This window comes from Meleagris gallopavo, chromosome 3 (assembly GCF_905368555.1).
Source record: "Meleagris gallopavo chromosome 3, MGAL_WU_HG_1.1, whole genome shotgun sequence".
NCBI classification, from domain to species: Eukaryota; Metazoa; Chordata; class Aves; order Galliformes; family Phasianidae; genus Meleagris; species Meleagris gallopavo.
The window spans coordinates 33,516,075-33,526,389 of record NC_139406.1 but is presented as its reverse complement, the minus strand read 5'-3'; the positions used below and the strand labels follow the sequence as shown (position 1 = coordinate 33,526,389).

Genomic DNA, 10,315 nt, shown 5'->3' with positions numbered 1-10,315 from the left:
CTACTTGAACCTCATCAGGTTCCTGCCTGCCCAAATCTCCAGCCTATCCAGGTCTTGCTGAATAGCAGCACAGTCTTCCTGCATGTCAGCCACTTCTCCCAGCTTTGTATCATCAGCAAACTTGCTGAGGGTAGACTCTATCTCTTTACTTAGGAAACTGATGAAGATGCTGAACAAGACCAGACCTAGCACAACCCCCTGGAGCACTGCTAGCTACAGGCTTCCAACTAGACTCTAGATCACTGATCACAATCTTTTGAGTTCTGCCAGTGAGCTAATTCCCAGTCCACCTCACTGTCTACCCACCTATCTCACGTCTCCTAAGCACACTATCAGTATGTTATTGGATATTGTGTGAATAACTTTGATGAACACAAGGTAGACAACACACACTTCTCTTCTCTCTTACACCTAGCTGGTCATGACATCATATAAGTCTGTCAGACAGGGTAAGCATGATTTCCCCTTGCTGAATCCATGTTGACCACTTGTCATGGTTTTTTTTTGGGTTTACAGTATTCTGCATCAAAACATCATATAATGTACTGGGAGTTAAAGTGTTAATGCTCCAATTCCAGGTACCTATCCCTATACATTACGGAAGTCATGGGATCTGGCCCTTCCGGCAGGGGCGGTCTCTTACTGCCTGGCAGTGGGTGCTGGAGGGTGCTTTCCTAGCCGTTCCAAGCCTTTCAGGTTTGACTTGGTCTCAGGAACTCTCTCTCTCCTCTCTTATTTGATTTATTAGTCTCGATTTCAATCAGATTGTATTATATTGTGTTATCTTGCATTCTGCTATCATAGTTAGTAGAATAAGTTTTCCTCCATAGATTGTTGTTGCTGTTTTTTTTGTTTTTTTTTTTTCTCCCTTCCTTCCTTCCCATTTTGTGGGGTGGGGGAGGAGGGCAGGGGCCTACTGCCCCCCTGTCACGGGCGTAAATTGATTTGGTTAACTCCATGACACCACTCCTGATAATCTTCTTTTCTTCTACTTGCTTGGAGATGACATACAGAATAAGCTGTTTCATCACCTTCCCAGAGGTAGAGGTGAGGCTGACTGTTCTACAGTTTCCCAGATATTCCTTTGTGCCCTTTTTTGAAGACTGGAGTGACATTGACTTTCCTCCAGGCCTCAGGCAACTTTCCCATTCTCCCTGACATTGCAAAAATGATAGACAGTGGCTTGGCAATCACTTCTGACAATTTTCTCAGCACTCATAGGTGCATCCCATCAGGGCCCATGGATCTGTGTACATCAAATTTGCCTAGATAATCTCTGTCCAGATCCTCCTCAATCAAGAAGTTTTCCTTTCCTCAGACTTTCTCTCCCAGCTCCAGGATCTGGGATTCCCAAGGGGCAGTCTTAGTAGTAAAGTCTGAAGCAAAGGTGCTCAGTAACTCTTCCTTCTCAATGTTATCCTTTACCAGGGAAGATGCCCACCTCACTGAGTAGCAGACTCATGTTTTCCCTAGTCTTTCTTTTGCTACTGACATACTTAAAGAAACCATTCATGTTGTCCTTGACCTTCCTCACTGGATTTAATTCCAAGTGGGCCAAACTAATTCCAAAGGGCAGAACTCTTCATATTTTTCATCCTCAAATTGAAAATTTCGAAGACTTAAGAAGAACTGGAGACCAAGAACAAAAAATGTCATGCAACCTGTATGCCTTACACAACATCACTTGCACTGTAGTACTGCCAAGGACATGCGGCAGTGAATTCTCACTTGATGGATAGAGGGAAGATGAGGCACCAAAAAGATCAGGAAAGGCTATTTTAGCTGCTTACCTATGGTTGCTAGAACCAGAAGAATTCATGTGTGTATCAATTATAAAATGAAATTGTCTGGTTATTTGTGTAAAAATCTTTTAGTCTTTTAAATAATTAGGTGTATAACTGTTTACCTGTAGATTTACTGGCAGAAGTCAGTCTCATATTGTCAGTAAGCAACATATCTTCCTGTTAGACATCTCTTGAGAACACATTCTGCAACAGGAAAGTGATCAGAAGAATTTGTACTGCCTGACACCTTTATTGGACATCTCAAAGATAACCCAAAGAACAAGTGGATATAGTGAGTAAATTGTCTTACCTTTAGTAATAGTGGTTTCTTCTGTCTGGGTAAAAGTATGTTGGCTCAGCAGAGAAAGAAACTCACAGTGTCTGTACAGCATGTAGGCTGTCAGTAAATAAAAAAGTTCAATTTCCAGGGCTGTCAATAAATATATTATGTATGAGCTTTTTCATTATGTTCAGATGCAACTCAAGGTATTGTCTCTGCCTTTTTGAGCTAAAGCTATTTTTCTCAACTTGATAGGATTCCCTCACTACATATTTGCAAATGCATTGTTAATAAGGCAAAGAATTGCAGTTAAAGATAGCAAACAGGTTATTTTTCTTTTCTCTTGATTCCTTTTGGGCATTTTGGGTGAACTGAAAGATGATCTTATACTTTTTTTTAAGCTGACTTCATCTACTGAGAAATGCAATGTTTATAGATAAACACTCTCATTTCTAATGAAAATTATTAGCTATCAACATTTTGCTCGGAGGCAAAAGCTATAGCCCAAACTCCATTCAAATCCATTAAATATGCTTGAGACTCAGCTGTCAATAGGCACCATGAAGTAAATTTAATTTTCAGAGTCAATACAGAGCACAGCTGCATTAAACATAAGATAATTCTGGCACATTATTAATTTGAATGGCCATGTAAGGCATTGTCTAGACAAGATATAAGCACAAGTTTTCATAGGCAATCTGTACATAAAATGAAGTATGTCAAGATTGTAAAGAATACTAGTAACACAGATCTGGCCTATTAACCAATATTGATTGCTCTTCCTGTGATGTGGTCCAGTACCTTTAGAGGTAAAACAGTGAGATGTTCAGCACTATTGCTTCTTTTTCAAAAGTAACACTGAGCATAGACCTTTTCAAATAAAGCTGGAATGCATGTAATGTCATTTTTATTTGCATTGTTTTGATTTCTAGTAATATATTTCGGGTCTCCTTGGGTCATTATAAAAATAGGAGATTCATCGAAAGTAGCAATGAGTTGTGCCACAACACTATAGCACTAGGGTTGTTTTATTTTTTTTCCAAATGATGTCAATATTTTATTTTAAGCTTTTTTCTTTCTTTTTTTTTTCCCAATAAATGTAAGTATACTGTGAATAAATAATGGCTGCTTTAGAAAGTTAAACAAACCTGATATTATACATAGTTTTACAGATTCTATGCAACATTCCCAAAAGAAAGAAATAAAAAAGGAAAATTAATCTTTCAAAAGCTATGTACACTGTAGTAAAAGTGTTGCAAATTATTTCTGTGGTACTGTATGAACTCTGGTAAATGAGTATTTTGGTTCTTGTGTATAAGCAGACTGGAAGTTCTAAAATGCTAGTGAAGTAAATCAGCACAGTGGATAGAGCACAAAGTTTTGACATATACAGTTTTCTTCTATGCCTACATCAAAAAGCAGCGCAGAACAAGAAAGAGTGGGTCTGCAGAGCACAGCAGATGATGTTGGGGACCAGCATCCCCACTGTACACATTTCCAGTGTTTTTTTGACTTTGGAATAGCTCCAGTGTGGTCCCACTGAGAGAATATCCTTTTGCAGCTATAGTACTCCATTAAAATACATTCTCAGAGCTATCTTCCAGATCTATTTTATCTGAGTTGCCTGCATGAATTAAAGCATAGGGAAAGAAATTGGGAGATTAAATTCAGAAGCTAAATCATTAATGTGGACAAACGCTCTAGGTTCTTAGTTAAGATGACTGAAGAATAATTCATAGGATAAGTCAGGTTATGAAGGACCTCAAAAGGTCCCATAGTCAAATTTCCTAAATCAGCAACCTGAATCCACTGCAGAGGAAAGCAATAAGCTCTTTCACAGCTCCAGTCAACATATGTTATCATCTGAAACACTGCTGGACATGCTAATCTTTTTCCTTGGACTATTGAAGGTGCTGAGAAGACAGGACAGCACAGCTGAGTTCTTAAGAAAATAATGCATTTATGACTGCATTTACTTTTATATCTAATAACTATATGCATAAATAAGATATTTATTTAGTGCAAATATGTACTGCAACAGTGAATCCCACAAGTGAATTTTAAATGTAGGAAATTATTCTCTTGCACAAGTTTAAAATTTGCATTTCAAACTAGGTGTTCTCTTATTTCTTCTATTACATAATATTTATTTAGTCTTGTTTGGAATGAATGCTGATTATTTATTTATATGTTAACCAATTACCACCTTCTTAGTCTCCTGTTTTTCAAGCAATCTTTTGTAGAATTGTTTTTTCTTCTCTCATCGCAAAAAGAAAAAAGATTCAGAATTCATGAAAATGAAGCTTCTAAAAAAAAAATTAAAAATACTTATAATGTGTAATTTTTGTTGTTGTTACTGGCAGATGAGGTTCTAAGGAAAAAATCTGACTCAAGGAATATACTCTTTAGAAAGGAAGATCAATGCTGCACCATATGCCACAAACTGGCAATACTTAAAATTTTACTTCTTCTGTTGATGTTTCCTTTAAAGAATCTTACTGCTGTTTGTTATTCCTTGGGATATTAAATGAATTCCTTGTTCCATCAGAGCTTTGTCACTCAAACACACTGTTGCAGTCTGTAGTTTTTAAGCTAGACTAACGATTTTTTAATATTTAGGCTTTCTAATTTTGTACTACATTTAAGAATATCTCCTTTTATCACACAGAACAACTGAACCACAGAATATCCATTCTTTGTTCCCTGCTTGTGTGTGGTATGCCTTGAAGTAATACCTTTTATTAGAACAAAGATAATTTTTCAAGGCCTTTATATTCTATGCCACCTTAACACTGTTACCCAAATCTTGCCTTTCCCTTTGGAAAAAAATATGAGAAGCAGATTCTGTCTCTATTGACAACTTTTATATCCTACACCATAAAAATGACACCTCTGAGTAGATTTGATTCTGATTACCATAAGAATAGACAAACTACCTGATAAAACAAAGGATTTCTTTAAGTAGGAGTTAGAAGTCCCACTGCTCCTGCAAACTGATTGGGATATCGATGAGGTTGAGACATTATGGCAACAGACTTACCAATTTCAAATTCGATGAGAAGGAAATCCTTCCAGATCTTTATTTGGAGTAGTCAGATACTAGTATCTGCACTGTTATTTCACAGCCCATCTCAGGAGAAAGGGGGATGTAGGGTAAATATAGGAAACCTTTTTTTTTTTTTTTTTTTTTCCAGTGGCGTGTGATCTGAAACCTTAGCTCTTAATACATAACAACATTGGAAAACTGTGATTTTGATGCAAATCTGGATATTTTTTGTTAAACCTTTCTACAATTTACCAAATGATTTTTGTTTATTTATTTATTTGTTTGTTTGTTTGTTTGTTTGTTTTTGCCCAGGGAGGTTGTGGATTCTTCTTCTCTGGAGATAATCAAGACCCGCCTGGATGCCTACCTGTGCAGGCAGTTCTAAAAGATGAACATTAAGAAAAGACAACCCAGCCTACTACTATTTCTTTTATAGAAAGAAGTTTATATTTTCTGCCTACAAAAATCAATGAACAAAACAATTTTAGAATCAAGCAGATCAATTTATTATTATTTTTCAAATCAAAGTGTTATCTTACAGATGCTCTCAGCACACAGCCATTTGACAGTACGATGGCATGTTATCTTTTAATGGGTATACAGGGCTTACGTTTTAGTTGGAGAAGAAGTATAAATCTGCAGGCTGACCTTTTAAAAAATGTGGACTACAATGTAGTTGTAATAATGATTTCTGTATTACTGTATCTTGGAAAAACTCAGCTGTGCCTTGGATGTGCCATTCATTCCTCTCTTGCAGAGCTTGAGTTTTCTTGTCCAGAAAAGATCTTAGATGCAGAAACCATCAGGAAATGCAGCATACCCTCATACTTTGGGCAGCTGTAGTTTGAATGACCTGAGGACTAGTAGTACATAGAGAGCCCCACTGTACTCCTATAGACATTGCTTCTTCTGTTGTAATGGAGTCCCTAAAGTCCTGACACAGTCCCAGCAAAATGTTCACTTTCTTTCCACACCAGTCAGGCACAAACCACATGAGGTGGAATTAAGGAGAAAACAAGCAAGAATAAGACACTAGCAATTAGTCCAGGAATTTTTCACTCTCATTAAACATTTCAGAAGTTGACCCATGCTGAGAAATTGTCTGCACTTCACAGTTGCAATTATGGCTCCTGTGGAAATCTTAGTGAAGCTAATGAGTGCTTTCATGTACAGACAGCCTGCTGAATTGGTTTCATCACTCACAACGTGGCCTGGGAGAGTGACTGTACCCACAGTGAAAGCTGTGCTAGGCTGCTCTGCACCCTCACTTTGCAAATACTGCACCTGCCTGAGCGGTGGGCAAAAGACAGGACGAAGGAGGTAGCTAAGTGCTGTTTTCCTTCAGGATAGAGCTCAGAAATCACTTAGAAAGTCAGTAGCACAGTAGGAAACTGAATGCAGATCTTCCCAAGTAAATTCCAGGCTTTGAAGCACCAGGCTTGTTGTATCTCTTTGCCACAAGAAAATAACGAACATTTTTGAGCAATGTTGGCATTGAGTCTTTCCAGCTGATATACTTTGTCTGAGCATCCCTCTTTGACTCTAGTTTTCTTTAATAGACTGCAAGTTACAGACCAATATGCAGGTAGTAATAATGAATGATATGATTAACTGGATAATTCTATTTTTCTTCAGTAAAAGCTTAATAGTTTGAATAAGGAAGCATGAGATTCCTTTCAACCATTGTTGTTATTTGCATATGCTGAAACCACAAAGGACATTGATTATTTTAACTGTGCTCAATTTGCCTTTGAAACAGACATTCTAAAAAGCAAAAGAGCTTAAATAAACATGAAAGTAATCTAATACTGACATAAACATGAAAGATAATAAGATTACTATGAATTGATCTAAATATTACTTAAAATAATTAGAAATGATTTTTCCATGGTATACCATTTAAGTTAAGCTGCTTTTTAATGTTATGTAGAGAAACAAGCGGAGAATTACTTTCCAGAATTTTAGTGGTTGTTTATGACATTCAGTAAAACAATGGGAAAATATGCCTTTACCTTTATTGCTTTATATTTTGCCATAACATTTGTAAACCAATTAGTTTAGTCATGCATCAGCCACTTTTGTAAGGGCAGGATTGTTGCCATTTTAATACTGTATCATTTTATTATTTTAAATAGTGAACTAATTTGTTTTTTTCATTCTTGGCACAATTTCTACTAGTTAACTTTATGAAAAGCAGTAATATGGAGAAAATAAGTCATGCTAATAATCCTAATGGCCACCAAACAAAAATAGTATACATAAAAAATACCAGTTAAATTTCAGTGCCATTTGTAAAATTAGCTATGGGGGCCAACCCTCAAATTAATCCAGTTTGGTATTGATTTCTTTGCCTCAATCCCAGAAGAACTAATGGATGTTTAGAACTTGTAAGGAACATAGCATTCGTTTTTATTTGTAGGGATTATAGTTATCATCTCTGTAGAACTAAATTTTGAGAAGTAGGACTAAAATCTGATATTACCAGGTTTCTGACAAGATTTAAAGATGTGACTGGTGTTTCATACAGTGGGGCAACTGCTTTCTAATTTAAGATGTTCTTCTTCTAAGTATAAGGAAACTAACACTATAATTTTGATAATCTGTTTTCCAGTAATAAACTGAATATTTCAAATGCTAAAGTGAATTTAAAAATATATTCCCAGAGGAAAAAAATCAGGTTACTGTGGCAGAAATATAAGCACTTTGACTGTGTTTCACCTTCAGACAAAATTTACAAAAAAGTTTACAAAATTTTCCTCTGCATACCAAAATGTAGTATGATACCATTTAGTAAGATGAATGCCATTTTTGTTTATAAGATTATGATTTCTACTTAGTCATCAAGGTGTTTCATTAGATGGAGTTTATCTTCAGTTGTAGTTGGAAATCAGATGGGAACGGCCTGGAGAGAGATCTAAACAGTTGCTTATGGATCACAGAGTACAAAAGTAGTTTAGAAATGATAAAGTTTTATGAATTTTGGGTAGTCCTATGAGGAACCAGGAGTCGGATTCCACCATCCTTGTGAATTCCTTACAACTCAGGATATTCCATGATGCTGTGACTATATCATTCTATAAATTCAATGTGAAAAGGACCTTGATACATGACAGTCATTGTTCATCTCAATGGGTGAAAGAATAATTACTCCCCAGTGTATTCTTTCCCTCAGCTTGCCATCTGAGTTGTGATTTTTGGATCCCTCCCAGTGAATGTTTGTCTATCCCTGTCCAAGCAAAGATGATAGTTTTGAGGCCTACTGAAACCACAGACTTACCTTAAACCAAGGCAATTTCCAGGGCAGCATTATCTCAAAGGGAGTCCCATAAAAATGTCCCTGATTTCCAAGACCTGGCATGGAATACTTGTGGCAAGGAAAAGAGAAGACAGAGACAGACATCAGAAGTGTACACTGGAAAAAATAACACTACGTTGCCATAGATTCATTGGGAGAATACAGAAGAAAACATTTACTTTAGGAGACTCAAATACATTCAATTTTCCTATTCTCTTGCCTTCTATCCTCCATGTTTTCCCACCACCATCTTCTTTAATGTCAGATATATCTGCATTCCTTATGTACTTCTACTAGGGAAACTCTCAAGCCCACAGAATTTTGTAGAAAAGGCTGTCACTGTGTTGCTATAACTGAGTCATAATGCAAGTCCTCACAAGCTTAAAAAGCAAGGTGTGCTCCTGCCTATCTCACTTCCAGCATAAAAACTTATCCAATGGCCAGGAGCTGGTTTTCCCTCTCACACTCAGGGGAAGCACTCTTTACTGCCTGATGAATGGTGTGCTTACCTTGTGAGTGAATTAGGATCAAATCCCAACTGTTTCTGAACACAAATCTCTCACAAGGTGAATTAATCCTTAGGCTAGTGAATAGGTGCCTCTTAATCTCTCCCACTGGAAGTGCTCTATTTCTAGTACATAATTAGCATTCATCTCAGCAGGGACTGTGACTGGATTCTCCCACATCCCAGGGGAGTATCCTGACCACTGGACTGTAGAATTCATTTGTCATTTTCCTCTTTCTTCTAGCCTTGTGAATATTTCATTACTTTTATATACAGATAAACACACACAAAATCATATATTCTCACATACATAGAATAAGATATATATTTATACCAATGTTTGCCTTCTTTCTTCAACTGGAAAACTGAAGAAAAAAAAAAGAAAAAACCAACAAACAAACATACAAATAATGGGCAGAAATGTACTTAAAAAGAAGAAAAAAAAAAAAAAAAAAGCCAAACCAAACTAAACCAAACAAAATGGAGCAACAAAACATTTTTATGTAAGGAAGCAATTTTTTTAAGTATTAACATTACTGTCTCACAAGTGGCTGAAACACATCTCTGGCCTACTGCAATGACTCCCTGTATATGTATATTGAAGCTGTGCAAAAAAATCCTAAACCACAAGTGACTCCCTGAGTTTCAGTTTTCTTTACAAACTCAACACTTAGTTAAGGTTCACTGAAAGGACATTATAATTCTGGAAAGTCCATTAGTGATGTAATGCAAATCTCTCATATGGCCTACTGTGCAGAGCATATTGATAGATATCAGCATTTTACTTCCTATTTAAGGATTACTATCACTGCAGCACTCAAAAGATGCAGAGCTACTTCAGATAGATATTGCTAAATGAACACAAAATGCAGGGAAAGATATGAAGGCAACAAAAGTATTATTTGAAATCCAAAGTTATTTTTAATTCAAAGGTAAGTTCAAAACAAATAATTTACAAAAGTTTGTAACTCAATTATTCCTACACTGAATATCACGAAGCAGGAAAATCTGTTTCTTCAACCTACTGAATTAGTTGTTTTATTTGCATTTGAGGAAGGGGGAATTTGCTTTATCTTACACAAAATCAAAGAATCATAGAATAGTTTGAGTTGGAAGAGACTTTTAAGATAATCTAACCCCCTTGCTATATACAGTGACATCTCCCACTAGACCAGGTTGCTCAAAGCCTCATCCAGCCTGGGTTTGAACACCTCCAGGTGGAGGCATCTGCTATCTCTCTGGGCAACCTGTTACAAAGTCTCACCACCCTCACAGTAAAGAATTTCTTTCTAATATCTAGTCTAAATCTATCCTCTTCCAGTTTAAAGTCATTTCTTCACATCTTGTCGCTAGATGCCCTTATAAAAAGTTCCTCCCAGCTTTCCTGTATGCTCCTTTCAGATAC

At 36.5% G+C, this 10,315-nt stretch overlaps 1 long non-coding RNA gene across 2 annotated transcripts; it reads left to right on the top strand.

The window, feature by feature from the left end:
* Positions 1 to 563: 563 nt before the first annotated feature.
* On the top strand, positions 564 to 5,604 carry LOC146544657 (uncharacterized). 2 transcript variants are annotated; one of them, XR_014882377.1, is made up of 3 exons: positions 564 to 696; positions 1,913 to 2,076; positions 5,423 to 5,604. It is a non-coding gene; the product is annotated as an uncharacterized LOC146544657 (long non-coding RNA). The 2 variants fall into 2 exon arrangements; XR_014882378.1 differs by having other exon boundaries at positions 573 to 696; positions 1,969 to 2,076.
* Positions 5,605 to 10,315: the final 4,711 nt, after the last annotated feature.